Genomic DNA, 23,387 nt, shown 5'->3' on the forward strand with positions numbered 1-23,387 from the left:
ACTGTGGAAAATTAGAGAAATTGATGTACATAAACAGCGTTCATTTCCCTTTTCCCACTCCTCTCCCTGTAAGCACCATGAATACCATAAAATATTGACCGCATCACTCCGCCAGTAAAAGCCCGTACCCATATGTACATGACAGCCATTCTAGGCACCATGGCCTTTTTAATCACCGGCTTCCCTTCTGCGCGTATTTGAACCCCCCCCCCTCTCTCACATGCATAGACCATGAAACCCTCTCCCTCTGCGCGACCCTGCCCTGAAAGGCAACCCTTCTGCTTGACCCACGCAAACCCCCCATTTCCTCTTGAAGAGGCATCCTTCGCCTCAGCTGACATAGCCCTCCCCAGCTGCACCTGACTGCCCCCGCTCTCTCATGTACGGGTCATAAGACCTCTCTCTGTGCGACTCTGTCCCTGTGCACACCCTGGCTTCCCCCCTCCCCTTCTCCCTCACACGGGCAAGTCATAAACCTTCTTCTTCTGCAAGACCCTGTCCTTGGGAGTCACGGCCGCGCCTGACCAGCACCTCCTTTCCTTTCATGAATAACCCCTCTGTTAGTAAACCCTCCCTCCGCGACTGACTGTCCACACATGTCTGAGGTCATCGCCTAAGCCAGGAGATACTGTTTACTGCTTATTGTATGGAATCACTCCTCTTCAAAGGACCCACTATTGATCCTGGCCACCCCACCCCCTGGGCTATGATCAGGCGCACACATCCTAACAAGTTGACGGAACACTCAGCTGCGTGATTGCCCTCCCCTCTTATCAGCAGGTCAAGGGTCCCTATTGTGAACACATGTGGGGTAGGATTGACACGAGGATCATGGGGATGTCTTTTCCGTGTTTCACAATGTTGTGATTGTAATGCTAAGTGTTCTGTAAGGTATAAAAGACGATCTTTCAGCTCACTTGTTAGAGCACCTCCCGATGACATCTTGTTTCGTGTCTGAAATGACAGGCTCTCCTCATGAGTAATAAACTCTGTTCTTGTGATTCCTGCTCCCAGCGCCCGTCTCTTTATTTGGTAACTATTCAGAATGGGAACTAAGAGGCGACTTGCGCCAGCAGCCTGGGCATCGATCGTAATATGGGCTCATTCTCCACAATTGGCGTCCCAACGCGGGGTCCATCAGTGACATAAGGTCCAGTAAGAGAGATCCAGACGATGAGGTGAACATCTAAATGATCGGAGTATACCTGCCTTGAGAGGGCCCTCGTCCGGCTGCCGATTGAATGAACTTCACCGATTCTGAACGGACCTCTCTCGAGTGACCTACTGTCCTGACTGGAATCCCACAGGACTGCTGCGGTAAAATCATGGAGTAAGAGAACGATCGGGCGCTGGAAGGAGGAAGGCGAAGAACTGCCCACACGGTCCGGTCCGGGTAAGGTCGCGTAAATGCGACAAATTGTGAAATGATTGTTTGGTTTGGATAATACTAGTATTACGCTTTGTTGAACCCTCTGGAGATTCACCGTCTGCAAACGGAGAAACAACAGGCTCTCTCTTTGCAAACAGTGAAGGATAGGTAACGCAGACTTTTGTCCCCGTTGTAATCCGTCGTGCCTATCTTCCTCCCCCACTGTTTCCCGAACTGTCGTTCGTGGATTATTGTCTGGAGATTCTTTGTCTACAAACAGGGAAGAACAAGGTCTCTCTTTGCAGGTAGAGAAAGAGTGGGTAACGCAAACGTTTTCGCACCCACTTATTCTCCCCACTGATTGTTTGATTGACCGTACATTAAGTGTTCGGTATTGGTTCTTTTGAGGTATTCACCGCCTGCAAACAACGGAGAATAGAAATATTCTGTCTAGTCTTTGCCCGCCGTGATAAGATAGGTAGTGCAGACTTTTGTCCCCGTTGTAATCCGCCATGCCTATCTTCTCCCCACTGATTGGTAGCCTGTTTAGCCCGGACCGCTTATTAGAGATGAACCATCCAGCTCCACTGGAGGGCACACCTAATAAGGACATGTTCATTAAGTGTGGACTAGTCGCTATAGCTTATAATAGGTTATGGCATAAAAATACAAGAAAAAGAGTTGAGCGAAATCAGTAGGCCACTGATGAGTTATCAACTTCGCTAAAAATAAAATAAGAAATGTTAGAAATAACTCGCAATAAGAAACATAAAAATGGCGAGGGAAGACAAGCTTGACACCAAGGCAGCCACGAGGTAGCTAGGCTCCATTGCCTATTCCTGCTCCAAACATGTCTGCCTCATTGCCCGCCACGCCCAAATAACGGTCACATGAATTAGGAACAAACCAATAGGTACCTACCCCCATTCCGGAAGCCCCCGAAGTGCAACAGGTCTGCGGTTACGCCCATCCGGAAGGCGAGGCCTCGATGCGTGCAGGGCTCGCCTGGCCACAGTCGAAAGGGGAGGCTGTAGGGCGGACGGCCCGAGGAATCATGGAGGTCTCCCCTTTCCCTCTTCTGCTGCCCTGCAGGCCACGGGGGGGGGGCTGTCTTGCCTCAGCCATCGACCACCCCCCACCCCCTCTCTTGCCTGATCTGGCCATCGACGAGGACCGGAGCCAAGGCGAGGTCGGACAACCCTGAGAGTTGCAGATAGTCCCGCCACATGACCACGCCTGTAAATTACAGGTAGTCCCGCCACATGTCGACGCCTGAGAGTGACAGGTAGTCCAGCCACACGGCAACGCCTGGACAGTTGCAGGTAGTCCCGCCACATGTCAAGGGGGGGATGTCTTGCCTCAGCCACCGACCCCCCCCCCCCCCATCTTCAATAGCCGGCACGGCCAATACCGAAGCGCTGGAGTCGAAGAACGGCGCGGGGTCGCTGGAAGGGGGAGGCGGCGCGAACGAGCCTCCCCCACCTCCCTCCAGGTGGCGGCTTCCAGCGGCACCCCAACGCTCTTTGCTTAAAGAGGGTCCACATCGAAAAGCGGTCTTTGCCCGGGACGAACACACGCCCCATGCCTTCTCTCCTCAACTTTGAAGATTCTATGAGAGCCGGGGGGGCCCCCCCGACCCCTCTGCATGGGCGCCCCCGTCCCCCTCACTGGAACCTGCGACATCGACGCACTCCTGCCGGCGCCAGCCTCAGTTTGGAAATGGCTAAAACACAGCCAAGGTACAGACTTGTTCAGTTCCGGTGGAACACCAGAGTGACCCGGTAGGAAAATTGTTGCCGCCCTCCCCACTCTTTGATTGATGGTCCATATTGTTAGACTGTTACCACATTGCGCAAAACTTTTTGAACTACCAACGGAAGGTTCTGGTCCAACCACGAGTCGTTGGAGACATTCTGACTATGCTGGAACCTGCCTGACCTCGCCCAAAATGGCGCTGATACACGAAACAAAACTTTCAAAACTCCCTGTTCACCCGGATTGCTCGAATCTTGATGCTCTGAGATACGTGTGCATTTTTGGGCAATGAAAGTCGATAAGATGGATAGTGATTATGTGCTTAGAGAAGAAAGCAATACAGATATTGATCATATGTTTGGACAATGAACTGACTTAGGGTGGGTACTAATTTTGATTTGGAAAATGAATTGGTGTAATTTAGACAGTGAATGAGCATTTGGATAATGAATTAATGAATTAATTGAAAAACTGACTTCTTGACATGCATCATGCTTGCTCTGTAGGGAAGTTTAATACGATTTTATTGCACTGCTGCACTTTATGCAATGAACTGCCACCAACTTCGTTCTTCTTATGTACAGTTCCAATCTGCTCCGTGGCCGGTCCACTGGGTTGTAGGCCTGTATTTATACACCAACACTTTTTTTATTAAAAGTATTTTGAAAAAGAAAGCATAGTTGTAGTGGTTGCATTAGTGAGTTTTGAATGTTTTGCTACTGTGAGCGAAGAATAAGTATGATGAAAGCTGAAGGTTAAAAAGGACCAGATATTTAGCAGCTACATTAATGTGTCACAGGCAGCTGGAAAAGTGTTTTAGACGCCCTTAAAACGACACCACAGAAATGCCACCTGACCGCCACCCTTGCACCCAACAAAAGGGGTTACGACCAAGTAACTCATGTAGATACGCAGATCGTCAATGATTATCTATCTGACATTACTGGTCCATCTGGGCTTAAACGCCGAGATGGTAAAGAAATACAGTGCGTGGAGATAGGTCGAGTATGTGGTAGGTAAAAACATTTTCGGACTACTGCATGCTGATGTGCTTTGAATGCTGCCCCCCACCCCTTCTTTCTCCTCCCTTCTGCAGGTCACGTCAGAACGTCGGCTGAAGTGTGGGAGAGCGATGATCGAACCACCGACGAAAAGGGAAGGAGGGAATATGTGCATAGTCCTTATGACGATAAGTTTTTAAAAAGACGTAGACTTAAAACATGACTGTTCCTCCTTAGAACATAGCGACTGGGAGGATGGACTGACATAGAAACTTGACGGGTACTGTATGACGAAAATTGACTAGAAATAATACGTTAGATAATGTAACTAGACGTTTGACTAGGTAGGGAAAGGACAAAGAAAATTGCAAGTCTTTACAACTAATTCCACTAAGGGGATCTGAGGTATTGAAAATGCATTTCCAACACCTTTCCTACTGTTGCGCTAGCTGGAGTAGGAATAGTAAATAATACTATTCCTAAGTGCAGCGTGCTGTCTAGTGGAAGTCATTGTTAAGACTTGCTATGTAATACACTGCGTATTTACAACGCGGTTGTTGTAACAACCGTGCTGTAATGTGCCATATTCGTTGTAGACAGGATTGTTTTTGTGCAGAAAGAGACACCTTCCTGCAAAAAAACAATCCTCCTTGTTACACCTAACCTGGGCAGGTGTAGCATTTTATTGCATTCTCAGGTTACTACTCGTGGTAAATTTGGGGATGCACCAAAATACAAGGGTGGGTGTGTGGCAACTAATACTAAGCCTGAGAGCAGTTCACAGAGTTTTACACCACTGGACTCCGGAGTATCAGAAAAACACTGCTGCGCTCCGCGGAGTGTCTGTTAAATTGTGCCTCTCGCAGTGGTTTTTAGCGCCAGGAGTTTGTCCTGTGCTGTAAAATCAGCGCGACCAGCACAACTCATCATGCCAGAGGGTGCTGCTGCTTTCTGCCACTCAAATAGGCATTCTACTGTGGAAAATTAGAGAAATTGATGTACATAAACAGCGTTCATTTCCCTTTTCCCACTCCTCTCCCTGTAAGCACCATGAATACCATAAAATATTGACCGCATCACTCCGCCAGTAAAAGCCCGTACCCATATGTACATGACAGCCATTCTAGGCACCATGGCCTTTTTAATCACCGGCTTCCCTTCTGCGCGTATTTGAACCCCCCCCTCTCTCACATGCATAGACCATGAAACCCTCTCCCTCTGCGCGACCCTGCCCTGAAAGGCAACCCTTCTGCTTGACCCACGCAAACCCCCCATTTCCTCTTGAAGAGGCATCCTTCGCCTCAGCTGACATAGCCCTCCCCAGCTGCACCTGACTGCCCCCGCTCTCTCATGTACGGGTCATAAGACCTCTCTCTGTGCGACTCTGTCCCTGTGCACACCCTGGCTTCCCCCCTCCCCTTCTCCCTCACACGGGCAAGTCATAAACCTTCTTCTTCTGCAAGACCCTGTCCTTGGGAGTCACGGCCGCGCCTGACCAGCACCTCCTTTCCTTTCATGAATAACCCCTCTGTTAGTAAACCCTCCCTCCGCGACTGACTGTCCACACATGTCTGAGGTCATCGCCTAAGCCAGGAGATACTGTTTACTGCTTATTGTATGGAATCACTCCTCTTCAAAGGACCCACTATTGATCCTGGCCACCCCACCCCCTGGGCTATGATCAGGCGCACACATCCTAACAAGTTGACGGAACACTCAGCTGCGTGATTGCCCTCCCCTCTTATCAGCAGGTCAAGGGTCCCTATTGTGAACACATGTGGGGTAGGATTGACACGAGGATCATGGGGATGTCTTTTCCGTGTTTCACAATGTTGTGATTGTAATGCTAAGTGTTCTGTAAGGTATAAAAGACGATCTTTCAGCTCACTTGTTAGAGCACCTCCCGATGACATCTTGTTTCGTGTCTGAAATGACAGGCTCTCCTCATGAGTAATAAACTCTATTCTTGTGATTCCTGCCCCCAGCGCCCGTCTCTTTATTTGGTAACTATTCAGAATGGGAACTAAGAGGCGACTTGCGCCAGCAGCCTGGGCATCGATCGTAATATGGGCTCATTCTCCACAATTGGCGTCCCAACGCGGGGTCCATCAGTGACATAAGGTCCAGTAAGAGAGATCCAGACGATGAGGTGAACATCTAAATGATCGGAGTATACCTGCCTTGAGAGGGCCCTCGTCCGGCTGCCGATTGAATGAACTTCACCGATTCTGAACGGACCTCTCTCGAGTGACCTACTGTCCTGACTGGAATCCCACAGGACTGCTGCGGTAAAATCATGGAGTAAGAGAACGATCGGGCGCTGGAAGGAGGAAGGCGAAGAACTGCCCACACGGTCCGGTCCGCGTAAGGTCGCGTAAATGCGACAAATTGTGAAATGATTGTTTGGTTTGGATAATACTAGTATTACGCTTTGTTGAACCCTCTGGAGATTCACCGTCTGCAAACGGAGAAACAACAGGCTCTCTCTTTGCAAACAGTGAAGGATAGGTAACGCAGACTTTTGTCCCCGTTGTAATCCGTCGTGCCTATCTTCCTCCCCCACTGTTTCCCGAACTGTCGTTCGTGGATTATTGTCTGGAGATTCTTTGTCTACAAACAGGGAAGAACAAGGTCTCTCTTTGCAGGTAGAGAAAGAGTGGGTAACGCAAACGTTTTCGCACCCACTTATTCTCCCCACTGATTGTTTGATTGACCGTACATTAAGTGTTCGGTATTGGTTCTTTTGAGGTATTCACCGCCTGCAAACAACGGAGAATAGAAATATTCTGTCTAGTCTTTGCCCGCCGTGATAAGATAGGTAGTGCAGACTTTTGTCCCCGTTGTAATCCGCCATGCCTATCTTCTCCCCACTGATTGGTAGCCTGTTTAGCCCGGACCGCTTATTAGAGATGAACCATCCAGCTCCACTGGAGGGCACACCTAATAAGGACATGTTCATTAAGTGTGGACTAGTCGCTATAGCTTATAATAGGTTATGGCATAAAAATACAAGAAAAAGAGTTGAGCGAAATCAGTAGGCCACTGATGAGTTATCAACTTCGCTAAAAATAAAATAAGAAATGTTAGAAATAACTCGCAATAAGAAACATAAAAATGGCGAGGGAAGACAAGCTTGACACCAAGGCAGCCACGAGGTAGCTAGGCTCCATTGCCTATTCCTGCTCCAAACATGTCTGCCTCATTGCCCGCCACGCCCAAATAACGGTCACATGAATTAGGAACAAACCAATAGGTACCTACCCCCATTCCGGAAGCCCCCGAAGTGCAACAGGTCCGCGGTTACGCCCATCCGGAAGGCGAGGCCTCGATGCGTGCAGGGCTCGCCTGGCCGCAGTCGAAAGGGGAGGCTGTAGGGCGGACGGCCCGAGGAATCATGGAGGTCTCCCCTTTCCCTCTTCTGCTGCCCTGCAGGCCACGGGGGGGGGGCTGTCTTGCCTCAGCCATCGACCACCCCCCACCCCCTCTCTTGCCTGATCTGGCCATCGACGAGGACCGGAGCCAAGGTGAGGTCGGACAACCCTGAGAGTTGCAGATAGTCCCGCCACATGACCACGCCTGTAAATTACAGGTAGTCCCGCCACATGTCGACGCCTGAGAGTGACAGGTAGTCCAGCCACACGGCAACGCCTGGACAGTTGCAGGTAGTCCCGCCACATGTCAAGGGGGGGATGTCTTGCCTCAGCCACCGACCCCCCCCCCCATCTTCAATAGCCGGCACGGCCAATACCGAAGCGCTGGAGCCGAAGAACGGCGCGGGGTCGCTGGAAGGGGGAGGCGGCGCGAACGAGCCTCCCCCACCTCCCTCCAGGTGGCGGCTTCCAGCGGCACCCCAACGCTCTTTGCTTAAAGAGGGTCCACATCGAAAAGCGGTCTTTGCCCGGGACGAACACACGCCCCATGCCTTCTCTCCTCAACTTTGAAGATTCTATGAGAGCCGGGGGGGCCCCCCCGACCCCTCTGCATGGGCGCCCCCGTCCCCCTCACTGGAACCTGCGACATCGACGCACTCCTGCCGGCGCCAGCCTCAGTTTGGAAATGGCTAAAACACAGCCAAGGTACAGACTTGTTCAGTTCCGGTGGAACACCAGAGTGACCCGGTAGGAAAATTGTTGCCGCCCTCCCCACTCTTTGATTGATGGTCCATATTGTTAGACTGTTACCACATTGCGCAAAACTTTTTGAACTACCAACGGAAGGTTCTGGTCCAACCACGAGTCGTTGGAGACATTCTGACTATGCTGGAACCTGCCTGACCTCGCCCAAAATGGCGCTGATACACGAAACAAAACTTTCAAAACTCCCTGTTCACCCGGATTGCTCGAATCTTGATGCTCTGAGATACGTGTGCATTTTTGGGCAATGAAAGTCGATAAGATGGATAGTGATTATGTGCTTAGAGAAGAAAGCAATACAGATATTGATCATATGTTTGGACAATGAACTGACTTAGGGTGGGTACTAATTTTGATTTGGAAAATGAATTGGTGTAATTTAGACAGTGAATGAGCATTTGGATAATGAATTAATGAATTAATTGAAAAACTGACTTCTTGACATGCATCATGCTTGCTCTGTAGGGAAGTTTAATACGATTTTATTGCACTGCTGCACTTTATGCAATGAACTGCCACCAACTTCGTTCTTCTTATGTACAGTTCCAATCTGCTCCGTGGCCGGTCCACTGGGTTGTAGGCCTGTATTTATATACCAACACTTTTTTTATTAAAAGTATTTTGAAAAAGAAAGCATAGTTGTAGTGGTTGCATTAGTGAGTTTTGAATGTTTTGCTACTGTGAGCGAAGAATAAGTATGATGAAAGCTGAAGGTTAAAAAGGACCAGATATTTAGCAGCTACATTAATGTGTCACAGGCAGCTGGAAAAGTGTTTTAGACGCCCTTAAAACGACACCACAGAAATGCCACCTGACCGCCACCCTTGCACCCAACAAAAGGGGTTACGACCAAGTAACTCATGTAGATACGCAGATCGTCAATGATTATCTATCTGACATTACTGGTCCCTCTGGGCTTAAACGCCGAGATGGTAAAGAAATACAGTGCGTGGAGATAGGTCGAGTATGTGGTAGGTAAAAACATTTTCGGACTACTGCATGCTGATGTGCTTTGAATGCTGCCCCCCACCCCTTCTTTCTCCTCCCTTCTGCAGGTCACGTCAGAACGTCGGCTGAAGTGTGGGAGAGCGATGATCGAACCACCGACGAAAAGGGAAGGAGGGAATATGTGCATAGTCCTTATGACGATAAGTTTTTAAAAAGACGTAGACTTAAAACATGACTGTTCCTCCTTAGAACATAGCGACTGGGAGGATGGACTGACATAGAAACTTGACGGGTACTGTATGACGAAAATTGACTAGAAATAATACGTTAGATAATGTAACTAGACGTTTGACTAGGTAGGGAAAGGACAAAGAAAATTGCAAGTCTTTACAACTAATTCCACTAAGGGGATCTGAGGTATTGAAAATGCATTTCCAACACCTTTCCTACTGTTGCGCTAGCTGGAGTAGGAATAGTAAATAATACTATTCCTAAGTGCAGCGCGCTGTCTAGTGGAAGTCATTGTTAAGACTTGCTATGTAATACACTGCGTATTTACAACGCGGTTGTTGTAACAACCGTGCTGTAATGTGCCATATTCGTTGTAGACAGGATTGTTTTTGTGCAGAAAGAGACACCTTCCTGCAAAAAAACAATCCTCCTTGTTACACCTAACCTGGGCAGGTGTAGCATTTTATTGCATTCTCAGGTTACTACTCGTGGTAAATTTGGGGATGCACCAAAATACAAGGGTGGGTGTGTGGCAACTAATACTAAGCCTGAGAGCAGTTCACAGAGTTTTACACCACTGGACTCCGGAGTATCAGAAAAACACTGCTGCGCTCCGCGGAGTGTCTGTTAAGTTGTGCCTCTCGCAGTGGTTTTTAGCGCCAGGAGTTTGTCCTGTGCTGTAAAATCAGCGCGACCAGCACAACTCATCATGCCAGAGGGTGCTGCTGCTTTCTGCCACTCAAATAGGCATTCTACTGTGGAAAATTAGAGAAATTGATGTACATAAACAGCGTTCATTTCCCTTTTCCCACTCCTCTCCCTGTAAGCACCATGAATACCATAAAATATTGACCGCATCACTCCGCCAGTAAAAGCCCGTACCCATATGTACATGACAGCCATTCTAGGCACCATGGCCTTTTTAATCACCGGCTTCCCTTCTGCGCGTATTTGAACCCCCCCCCTCTCTCACATGCATAGACCATGAAACCCTCTCCCTCTGCGCGACCCTGCCCTGAAAGGCAACCCTTCTGCTTGACCCACGCAAACCCCCCATTTCCTCTTGAAGAGGCATCCTTCGCCTCAGCTGACATAGCCCTCCCCAGCTGCACCTGACTGCCCCCGCTCTCTCATGTACGGGTCATAAGACCTCTCTCTGTGCGACTCTGTCCCTGTGCACACCCTGGCTTCCCCCCTCCCCTTCTCCCTCACACGGGCAAGTCATAAACCTTCTTCTTCTGCAAGACCCTGTCCTTGGGAGTCACGGCCGCGCCTGACCAGCACCTCCTTTCCTTTCATGAATAACCCCTCTGTTAGTAAACCCTCCCTCCGCGACTGACTGTCCACACATGTCTGAGGTCATCGCCTAAGCCAGGAGATACTGTTTACTGCTTATTGTATGGAATCACTCCTCTTCAAAGGACCCACTATTGATCCTGGCCACCCCACCCCCTGGGCTATGATCAGGCGCACACATCCTAACAAGTTGACGGAACACTCAGCTGCGTGATTGCCCTCCCCTCTTATCAGCAGGTCAAGGGTCCCTATTGTGAACACATGTGGGGTAGGATTGACACGAGGATCATGGGGATGTCTTTTCCGTGTTTCACAATGTTGTGATTGTAATGCTAAGTGTTCTGTAAGGTATAAAAGACGATCTTTCAGCTCACTTGTTAGAGCACCTCCCGATGACATCTTGTTTCGTGTCTGAAATGACAGGCTCTCCTCATGAGTAATAAACTCTGTTCTTGTGATTCCTGCTCCCAGCGCCCGTCTCTTTATTTGGTAACTATTCAGAATGGGAACTAAGAGGCGACTTGCGCCAGCAGCCTGGGCATCGATCGTAATATGGGCTCATTCTCCACAATTGGCGTCCCAACGCGGGGTCCATCAGTGACATAAGGTCCAGTAAGAGAGATCCAGACGATGAGGTGAACATCTAAATGATCGGAGTATACCTGCCTTGAGAGGGCCCTCGTCCGGCTGCCGATTGAATGAACTTCACCGATTCTGAACGGACCTCTCTCGAGTGACCTACTGTCCTGACTGGAATCCCACAGGACTGCTGCGGTAAAATCATGGAGTAAGAGAACGATCGGGCGCTGGAAGTAGGAAGGCGAAGAACTGCCCACACGGTCCGGTCCGGGTAAGGTCGCGTAAATGCGACAAATTGTGAAATGATTGTTTGGTTTGGATAATACTAGTATTACGCTTTGTTGAACCCTCTGGAGATTCACCGTCTGCAAACGGAGAAACAACAGGCTCTCTCTTTGCAAACAGTGAAGGATAGGTAACGCAGACTTTTGTCCCCGTTGTAATCCGTCGTGCCTATCTTCCTCCCCCACTGTTTCCCGAACTGTCGTTCGTGGATTATTGTCTGGAGATTCTTTGTCTACAAACAGGGAAGAACAAGGTCTCTCTTTGCAGGTAGAGAAAGAGTGGGTAACGCAAACGTTTTCGCACCCACTTATTCTCCCCACTGATTGTTTGATTGACCGTACATTAAGTGTTCGGTATTGGTTCTTTTGAGGTATTCACCGCCTGCAAACAACGGAGAATAGAAATATTCTGTCTAGTCTTTGCCCGCCGTGATAAGATAGGTAGTGCAGACTTTTGTCCCCGTTGTAATCCGTCATGCCTATCTTCTCCCCACTGATTGGTAGCCTGTTTAGCCCGGACCGCTTATTAGAGATGAACCATCCAGCTCCACTGGAGGGCACACCTAATAAGGACATGTTCATTAAGTGTGGACTAGTCGCTATAGCTTATAATAGGTTATGGCATAAAAATACAAGAAAAAGAGTTGAGCGAAATCAGTAGGCCACTGATGAGTTATCAACTTCGCTAAAAATAAAATAAGAAATGTTAGAAATAACTCGCAATAAGAAACATAAAAATGGCGAGGGAAGACAAGCTTGACACCAAGGCAGCCACGAGGTAGCTAGGCTCCATTGCCTATTCCTGCTCCAAACATGTCTGCCTCATTGCCCGCCACGCCCAAATAACGGTCACATGAATTAGGAACAAACCAATAGGTACCTACCCCCATTCCGGAAGCCCCCGAAGTGCAACAGGTCCGCGGTTACGCCCATCCGGAAGGCGAGGCCTCGATGCGTGCAGGGCTCGCCTGGCCGCAGTCGAAAGGGGAGGCTGTAGGGCGGACGGCCCGAGGAATCATGGAGGTCTCCCCTTTCCCTCTTCTGCTGCCCTGCAGGCCACGGGGGGGGGGCTGTCTTGCCTCAGCCATCGACCACCCCCCACCCCCTCTCTTGCCTGATCTGGCCATCGACGAGGACCGGAGCCAAGGCGAGGTCGGACAACCCTGAGAGTTGCAGATAGTCCCGCCACATGACCACGCCTGTAAATTACAGGTAGTCCCGCCACATGTCGACGCCTGAGAGTGACAGGTAGTCCAGCCACACGGCAACGCCTGGACAGTTGCAGGTAGTCCCGCCACATGTCAAGGGGGGGATGTCTTGCCTCAGCCACCGACCCCCCCCCCCCCATCTTCAATAGCCGGCACGGCCAATACCGAAGCGCTGGAGCCGAAGAACGGCGCGGGTCGCTGGAAGGGGGAGGCGGCGCGAACGAGCCTCCCCCACCTCCCTCCAGGTGGCGGCTTCCAGCGGCACCCCAACGCTCTTTGCTTAAAGAGGGTCCACATCAAAAAGCGGTCTTTGCCCGGGACGAACACACGCCCCATGCCTTCTCTCCTCAACTTTGAAGATTCTATGAGAGCCGGGGGGGCCCCCCCGACCCCTCTGCATGGGCGCCCCCGTCCCCCTCACTGGAACCTGCGACATCGACGCACTCCTGCCGGCGCCAGCCTCAGTTTGGAAATGGCTAAAACACAGCCAAGGTACAGACTTGTTCAGTTCCGGTGGAACACCAGAGTGACCCGGTAGGAAAATTGTTGCCGCCCTCCCCACTCTTTGATTGATGGTCCATATTGTTAGACTGTTACCACATTGCGCAAAACTTTTTGAACTACCAACGGAAGGTTCTGGTCCAACCACGAGTCGTTGGAGACATTCTGACTATGCTGGAACCTGCCTGACCTCGCCCAAAATGGCGCTGATACACGAAACAAAACTTTCAAAACTCCCTGTTCACCCGGATTGCTCGAATCTTGATGCTCTGAGATACGTGTGCATTTTTGGGCAATGAAAGTCGATAAGATGGATAGTGATTATGTGCTTAGAGAAGAAAGCAATACAGATATTGATCATATGTTTGGACAATGAACTGACTTAGGGTGGGTACTAATTTTGATTTGGAAAATGAATTGGTGTAATTTAGACAGTGAATGAGCATTTGGATAATGAATTAATGAATTAATTGAAAAACTGACTTCTTGACATGCATCATGCTTGCTCTGTAGGGAAGTTTAATACGATTTTATTGCACTGCTGCACTTTATGCAATGAACTGCCACCAACTTCGTTCTTCTTATGTACAGTTCCAATCTGCTCCGTGGCCGGTCCACTGGGTTGTAGGCCTGTATTTATACACCAACACTTTTTTTATTAAAAGTATTTTGAAAAAGAAAGCATAGTTGTAGTGGTTGCATTAGTGAGTTTTGAATGTTTTGCTACTGTGAGCGAAGAATAAGTATGATGAAAGCTGAAGGTTAAAAAGGACCAGATATTTAGCAGCTACATTAATGTGTCACAGGCAGCTGGAAAAGTGTTTTAGACGCCCTTAAAACGACACCACAGAAATGCCACCTGACCGCCACCCTTGCACCCAACAAAAGGGGTTACGACCAAGTAACTCATGTAGATACGCAGATCGTCAATGATTATCTATCTGACATTACTGGTCCATCTGGGCTTAAACGCCGAGATGGTAAAGAAATACAGTGCGTGGAGATAGGTCGAGTATGTGGTAGGTAAAAACATTTTCGGACTACTGCATGCTGATGTGCTTTGAATGCTGCCCCCCACCCCTTCTTTCTCCTCCCTTCTGCAGGTCACGTCAGAACGTCGGCTGAAGTGTGGGAGAGCGATGATCGAACCACCGACGAAAAGGGAAGGAGGGAATATGTGCATAGTCCTTATGACGATAAGTTTTTAAAAAGACGTAGACTTAAAACATGACTGTTCCTCCTTAGAACATAGCGACTGGGAGGATGGACTGACATAGAAACTTGACGGGTACTGTATGACGAAAATTGACTAGAAATAATACGTTAGATAATGTAACTAGACGTTTGACTAGGTAGGGAAAGGACAAAGAAAATTGCAAGTCTTTACAACTAATTCCACTAAGGGGATCTGAGGTATTGAAAATGCATTTCCAACACCTTTCCTACTGTTGCGCTAGCTGGAGTAGGAATAGTAAATAATACTATTCCTAAGTGCAGCGCGCTGTCTAGTGGAAGTCATTGTTAAGACTTGCTATGTAATACACTGCGTATTTACAACGCGGTTGTTGTAACAACCGTGCTGTAATGTGCCATATTCGTTGTAGACAGGATTGTTTTTGTGCAGAAAGAGACACCTTCCTGCAAAAAAACAATCCTCCTTGTTACACCTAACCTGGGCAGGTGTAGCATTTTATTGCATTCTCAGGTTACTACTCGTGGTAAATTTGGGGATGCACCAAAATACAAGGGTGGGTGTGTGGCAACTAATACTAAGCCTGAGAGCAGTTCACAGAGTTTTACACCACTGGACTCCGGAGTATCAGAAAAACACTGCTGCGCTCCGCGGAGTGTCTGTTAAGTTGTGCCTCTCGCAGTGGTTTTTAGCGCCAGGAGTTTGTCCTGTGCTGTAAAATCAGCGCGACCAGCACAACTCATCATGCCAGAGGGTGCTGCTGCTTTCTGCCACTCAAATAGGCATTCTACTGTGGAAAATTAGAGAAATTGATGTACATAAACAGCGTTCATTTCCCTTTTCCCACTCCTCTCCCTGTAAGCACCATGAATACCATAAAATATTGACCGCATCACTCCGCCAGTAAAAGCCCGTACCCATATGTACATGACAGCCATTCTAGGCACCATGGCCTTTTTAATCACCGGCTTCCCTTCTGCGCGTATTTGAACCCCCCCCTCTCTCACATGCATAGACCATGAAACCCTCTCCCTCTGCGCGACCCTGCCCTGAAAGGCAACCCTTCTGCTTGACCCACGCAAACCCCCCATTTCCTCTTGAAGAGGCATCCTTCGCCTCAGCTGACATAGCCCTCCCCAGCTGCACCTGACTGCCCCCGTTCTCTCATGTACGGGTCATAAGACCTCTCTCTGTGCGACTCTGTCCCTGTGCACACCCTGGCTTCCCCCCTCCCCTTCTCCCTCACACGGGCAAGTCATAAACCTTCTTCTTCTGCAAGACCCTGTCCTTGGGAGTCACGGCCGCGCCTGACCAGCACCTCCTTTCCTTTCATGAATAACCCCTCTGTTAGTAAACCCTCCCTCCGCGACTGACTGTCCACACATGTCTGAGGTCATCGCCTAAGCCAGGAGATACTGTTTACTGCTTATTGTATGGAATCACTCCTCTTCAAAGGACCCACTATTGATCCTGGCCACCCCACCCCCTGGGCTATGATCAGGCGCACACATCCTAACAAGTTGACGGAACACTCAGCTGCGTGATTGCCCTCCCCTCTTATCAGCAGGTCAAGGGTCCCTATTGTGAACACATGTGGGGTAGGATTGACACGAGGATCATGGGGATGTCTTTTCCGTGTTTCACAATGTTGTGATTGTAATGCTAAGTGTTCTGTAAGGTATAAAAGACGATCTTTCAGCTCACTTGTTAGAGCACCTCCCGATGACATCTTGTTTCGTGTCTGAAATGACAGGCTCTCCTCATGAGTAATAAACTCTATTCTTGTGATTCCTGCTCCCAGCGCCCGTCTCTTTATTTGGTAACTATTCAGAATGGGAACTAAGAGGCGACTTGCGCCAGCAGCCTGGGCATCGATCGTAATATGGGCTCATTCTCCACAATTGGCGTCCCAACGCGGGGTCCATCAGTGACATAAGGTCCAGTAAGAGAGATCCAGACGATGAGGTGAACATCTAAATGATCGGAGTATACCTGCCTTGAGAGGGCCCTCGTCCGGCTGCCGATTGAATGAACTTCACCGATTCTGAACGGACCTCTCTCGAGTGACCTACTGTCCTGACTGGAATCCCACAGGACTGCTGCGGTAAAATCATGGAGTAAGAGAACGATCGGGCGCTGGAAGGAGGAAGGCGAAGAACTGCCCACACGGTCCGGTCCGCGTAAGGTCGCGTAAATGCGACAAATTGTGAAATGATTGTTTGGTTTGGATAATACTAGTATTACGCTTTGTTGAACCCTCTGGAGATTCACCGTCTGCAAACGGAGAAACAACAGGCTCTCTCTTTGCAAACAGTGAAGGATAGGTAACGCAGACTTTTGTCCCCGTTGTAATCCGTCGTGCCTATCTTCCTCCCCCACTGTTTCCCGAACTGTCGTTCGTGGATTATTGTCTGGAGATTCTTTGTCTACAAACAGGGAAGAACAAGGTCTCTCTTTGCAGGTAGAGAAAGAGTGGGTAACGCAAACGTTTTCGCACCCACTTATTCTCCCCACTGATTGTTTGATTGACCGTACATTAAGTGTTCGGTATTGGTTCTTTTGAGGTATTCACCGCCTGCAAACAACGGAGAATAGAAATATTCTGTCTAGTCTTTGCCCGCCGTGATAAGATAGGTAGTGCAGACTTTTGTCCCCGTTGTAATCCGTCATGCCTATCTTCTCCCCACTGATTGGTAGCCTGTTTAGCCCGGACCGCTTATTAGAGATGAACCATCCAGCTCCACTGGAGGGCACACCTAATAAGGACATGTTCATTAAGTGTGGACTAGTCGCTATAGCTTATAATAGGTTATGGCATAAAAATACAAGAAAAAGAGTTGAGCGAAATCAGTAGGCCACTGATGAGTTATCAACTTCGCTAAAAATAAAATAAGAAATGTTAGAAATAACTCGCAATAAGAAACATAAAAATGGCGAGGGAAGACAAGCTTGACACCAAGGCAGCCACGAGGTAGCTAGGCTCCATTGCCTATTCCTGCTCCAAACATGTCTGCCTCATTGCCCGCCACGCCCAAATAACGGTCACATGAATTAGGAACAAACCAATAGGTACCTACCCCCATTCCGGAAGCCCCCGAAGTGCAACAGGTCCGCGGTTACGCCCATCCGGAAGGCGAGGCCTCGATGCGTGCAGGGCTCGCCTGGCCGCAGTCGAAAGGGGAGGCTGTAGGGCGGACGGCCCGAGGAATCATGGAGGTCTCCCCTTTCCCTCTTCTGCTGCCCTGCAGGCCACGGGGGGGGGGCTGTCTTGCCTCAGCCATCGACCACCCCCCACCCCCTCTCTTGCCTGATCTGGCCATCGACGAGGACCGGAGCCAAGGCGAGGTCGGACAACCCTGAGAGTTGCAGATAGTCCCGCCACATGACCATGCCTGTAAATTACAGGTAGTCCCGCCACATGTCGACGCCTGAGAGTGACAGGTAGTCCAGCCACACGGCAACGCCTGGACAGTTGCAGGTAGTCCCGCCACATGTCAAGGGGGGGATGTCTTGCCTCAGCCACCGACCCCCCCCCCCCATCTTCAATAGCCGGCACGGCCAATACCGAAGCGCTGGAGCTGAAGAACGGCGCGGGTCGCTGGAAGGGGGAGGCGGCGCGAACGAGCCTCCCCCACCCCCCTCCAGGTGGCGGCTTCCAGCGGCACCCCAACGCTCTTTGCTTAAAGAGGGTCCACATCGAAAAGCGGTCTTTGCCCGGGACGAACACACGCCCCATGCCTTCTCTCCTCAACTTTGAAGATTCTATGAGAGCCGGGGGGGCCCCCCCGACCCCTCTGCATGGGCGCCCCCGTCCCCCTCACTGGAACCTGCGACATCGACGCACTCCTGCCGGCGCCAGCCTCAGTTTGGAAATGGCTAAAACACAGCCAAGGTACAGACTTGTTCAGTTCCGGTGGAACACCAGAGTGACCCGGTAGGAAAATTGTTGCCGCCCTCCCCACTCTTTGATTGATGGTCCATATTGTTAGACTGTTACCACATTGCGCAAAACTTTTTGAACTACCAACGGAAGGTTCTGGTCCAACCACGAGTCGTTGGAGACATTCTGACTATGCTGGAACCTGCCTGACCTCGCCCAAAATGGCGCTGATACACGAAACAAAACTTTCAAAACTCCCTGTTCACCCGGATTGCTCGAATCTTGATGCTCTGAGATACGTGTGCATTTTTGGGCAATGAAAGTCGATAAGATGGATAGTCATTATGTGCTTAGAGAAGAAAGCAATACAGATATTGATCATATGTTTGGACAATGAACTGACTTAGGGTGGGTACTAATTTTGATTTGGAAAATGAATTGGTGTAATTTAGACAGTGAATGAGCATTTGGATAATGAATTAATGAATTAATTGAAAAACTGACTTCTTGACATGCATCATGCTTGCTCTGTAGGGAAGTTTAATACGATTTTATTGCACTGCTGCACTTTATGCAATGAACTGCCACCAACTTCGTTCTTCTTATGTACAGTTCCAATCTGCTCCGTGGCCGGTCCACTGGGTTGTAGGCCTGTATTTATACACCAACACTTTTTTTATTAAAAGTATTTTGAAAAAGAAAGCATAGTTGTAGTGGTTGCATTAGTGAGTTTTGAATGTTTTGCTACTGTGAGCGAAGAATAAGTATGATGAAAGCTGAAGGTTAAAAAGGACCAGATATTTAGCAGCTACATTAATGTGTCACAGGCAGCTGGAAAAGTGTTTTAGACGCCCTTAAAACGACACCACAGAAATGCCACCTGACCGCCACCCTTGCACCCAACAAAAGGGGTTACGACCAAGTAACTCATGTAGATACGCAGATCGTCAATGATTATCTATCTGACATTACTGGTCCCTCTGGGCTTAAACGCCGAGATGGTAAAGAAATACAGTGCGTGGAGATAGGTCGAGTATGTGGTAGGTAAAAACATTTTCGGACTACTGCAAGCTGATGTGCTTTGAATGCTGCCCCCCACCCCTTCTTTCTCCTCCCTTCTGCAGGTCACGTCAGAACGTCGGCTGAAGTGTGGGAGAGCGATGATCGAACCACCGACGAAAAGGGAAGGAGGGAATATGTGCATAGTCCTTATGACGATAAGTTTTTAAAAAGACGTAGACTTAAAACATGACTGTTCCTCCTTAGAACATAGCGACTGGGAGGATGGACTGACATAGAAACTTGACGGGTACTGTATGACGAAAATTGACTAGAAATAATACGTTAGATAATGTAACTAGACGTTTGACTAGGTAGGGAAAGGACAAAGAAAATTGCAAGTCTTTACAACTAATTCCACTAAGGGGATCTGAGGTATTGAAAATGCATTTCCAACACCTTTCCTACTGTTGCGCTAGCTGGAGTAGGAATAGTAAATAATACTATTCCTAAGTGCAGCGCGCTGTCTAGTGGAAGTCATTGTTAAGACTTGCTATGTAATACACTGCGTATTTACAACGCGGTTGTTGTAACAACCGTGCTGTAATGTGCCATATTCGTTGTAGACAGGATTGTTTTTGTGCAGAAAGAGACACCTTCCTGCAAAAAAACAATCCTCCTTGTTACACCTAACCTGGGCAGGTGTAGCATTTTATTGCATTCTCAGGTTACTACTCGTGGTAAATTTTGGGATGCACCAAAATACAAGGGTGGGTGTGTGGCAACTAATACTAAGCCTGAGAGCAGTTCACAGAGTTTTACACCACTGGACTCCGGAGTATCAGAAAAACACTGCTGCGCTCCGCGGAGTGTCTGTTAAGTTGTGCCTCTCGCAGTGGTTTTTAGCGCCAGGAGTTTGTCCTGTGCTGTAAAATCAGCGCGACCAGCACAACTCATCATGCCAGAGGGTGCTGCTGCTTTCTGCCACTCAAATAGGCATTCTACTGTGGAAAATTAGAGAAATTGATGTACATAAACAGCGTTCATTTCCCTTTTCCCACTCCTCTCCCTGTAAGCACCATGAATACCATAAAATATTGACCGCATCACTCCGCCAGTAAAAGCCCGTACCCATATGTACATGACAGCCATTCTAGGCACCATGGCCTTTTTAATCACCGGCTTCCCTTCTGCGCGTATTTGAACCCCCCCCCCTCTCTCACATGCATAGACCATGAAACCCTCTCCCTCTGCGCGACCCTGCCCTGAAAGGCAACCCTTCTGCTTGACCCACGCAAACCCCCCATTTCCTCTTGAAGAGGCATCCTTCGCCTCAGCTGACATAGCCCTCCCCAGCTGCACCTGACTGCCCCCGCTCTCTCATGTACGGGTCATAAGACCTCTCTCTGTGCGACTCTGTCCCTGTGCACACCCTGGCTTCCCCCCTCCCCTTCTCCCTCACACGGGCAAGTCATAAACCTTCTTCTTCTGCAAGACCCTGTCCTTGGGAGTCACGGCCGCGCCTGACCAGCACCTCCTTTCCTTTCATGAATAACCCCTCTGTTAGTAAACCCTCCCTCCGCGACTGACTGTCCACACATGTCTGAGGTCATCGCCTAAGCCAGGAGATACTGTTTACTGCTTATTGTATGGAATCACTCCTCTTCAAAGGACCCACTATTGATCCTGGCCACCCCACCCCCTGGGCTATGATCAGGCGCACACATCCTAACAAGTTGACGGAACACTCAGCTGCGTGATTGCCCTCCCCTCTTATCAGCAGGTCAAGGGTCCCTATTTTGAACACATGTGGGGTAGGATTGACACGAGGATCATGGGGATGTCTTTTCCGTGTTTCACAATGTTGTGATTGTAATGCTAAGTGTTCTGTAAGGTATAAAAGACGATCTTTCAGCTCACTTGTTAGAGCACCTCCCGATGACATCTTGTTTCGTGTCTGAAATGACAGGCTCTCCTCATGAGTAATAAACTCTGTTCTTGTGATTCCTGCTCCCAGCGCCCGTCTCTTTATTTGGTAACTATTCAGAATGGGAACTAAGAGGCGACTTGCGCCAGCAGCCTGGGCATCGATCGTAATATGGGCTCATTCTCCACAATTGGCGTCCCAACGCGGGGTCCATCAGTGACATAAGGTCCAGTAAGAGAGATCCAGACGATGAGGTGAACATCTAAATGATCGGAGTATACCTGCCTTGAGAGGGCCCTCGTCCGGCTGCCGATTGAATGAACTTCACCGATTCTGAACGGACCTCTCTCGAGTGACCTACTGTCCTGACTGGAATCCCACAGGACTGCTGCGGTAAAATCATGGAGTAAGAGAACGATCGGGCGCTGGAAGGAGGAAGGCGAAGCACTGCCCACACGGTCCGGTCCGGGTAAGGTCGCGTAAATGCGACAAATTGTGAAATGATTGTTTGGTTTGGATAATACTAGTATTACGCTTTGTTGAACCCTCTGGAGATTCACCGTCTGCAAACGGAGAAACAACAGGCTCTCTCTTTGCAAACAGTGAAGGATAGGTAACGCAGACTTTTGTCCCCGTTGTAATCCGTCGTGCCTATCTTCCTCCCCCACTGTTTCCCGAACTGTTGTTCGTGGATTATTGTCTGGAGATTCTTTGTCTACAAACAGGGAAGAACAAGGTCTCTCTTTGCAGGTAGAGAAAGAGTGGGTAACGCAAACGTTTTCGCACCCACTTATTCTCCCCACTGATTGTTTGATTGACCGTACATTAAGTGTTCGGTATTGGTTCTTTTGAGGTATTCACCGCCTGCAAACAACGGAGAATAGAAATATTCTGTCTAGTCTTTGCCCGCCGTGATAAGATAGGTAGTGCAGACTTTTGTCCCCGTTGTAATCCGTCATGCCTATCTTCTCCCCACTGATTGGTAGCCTGTTTAGCCCGGACCGCTTATTAGAGATGAACCATCCAGCTCCACTGGAGGGCACACCTAATAAGGACATGTTCATTAAGTGTGGACTAGTCGCTATAGCTTATAATAGGTTATGGCATAAAAATACAAGAAAAAGAGTTGAGCGAAATCAGTAGGCCACTGATGAGTTATCAACTTCGCTAAAAATAAAATAAGAAATGTTAGAAATAACTCGCAATAAGAAACATAAAAATGGCGAGGGAAGACAAGCTTGACACCAAGGCAGCCACGAGGTAGCTAGGCTCCATTGCCTATTCCTGCTCCAAACATGTCTGCCTCATTGCCCGCCACGCCCAAATAACGGTCACATGAATTAGGAACAAACCAATAGGTACCTACCCCCATTCCGGAAGCCCCCGAAGTGCAACAGGTCCGCGGTTACGCCCATCCGGAAGGCGAGGCCTCGATGCGTGCAGGGCTCGCCTGGCCGCAGTCGAAAGGGGAGGCTGTAGGGCGGACGGCCCGAGGAATCATGGAGGTCTCCCCTTTCCCTCTTCTGCTGCCCTGCAGGCCACGGGGGGGGGGCTGTCTTGCCTCAGCCATCGACCACCCCCCACCCCCTCTCTTGCCTGATCTGGCCATCGACGAGGACCGGAGCCAAGGCGAGGTCGGACAACCCTGAGAGTTGCAGATAGTCCCGCCACATGACCACGCCTGTAAATTACAGGTAGTCCCGCCACATGTCGACGCCTGAGAGTGACAGGTAGTCCAGCCACACGGCAACGCCTGGACAGTTGCAGGTAGTCCCGCCACATGTCAAGGGGGGGATGTCTTGCCTCAGCCACCGACCCCCCCCCCCATCTTCAATAGCCGGCACGGCCAATACCGAAGCGCTGGAGCCGAAGAACGGCGCGGGGTCGCTGGAAGGGGGAGGCGGCGCGAACGAGCCTCCCCCACCTCCCTCCAGGTGGAGGCTTCCAGCGGCACCCCAACGCTCTTTGCTTAAAGAGGGTCCACATCGAAAAGCGGTCTTTTGCCCGGGACGAGCACACGCCCCATGCCTTCTCTCCTCAACTTTGAAGATTCTATGAGAGCCGGGGGGGCCCCCCCGACCCCT

This window comes from Lissotriton vulgaris, chromosome 1_1 (genome assembly GCF_964263255.1).
Source record: "Lissotriton vulgaris chromosome 1_1, aLisVul1.2, whole genome shotgun sequence".
Taxonomy (NCBI): Eukaryota; Metazoa; Chordata; class Amphibia; order Caudata; family Salamandridae; genus Lissotriton; species Lissotriton vulgaris.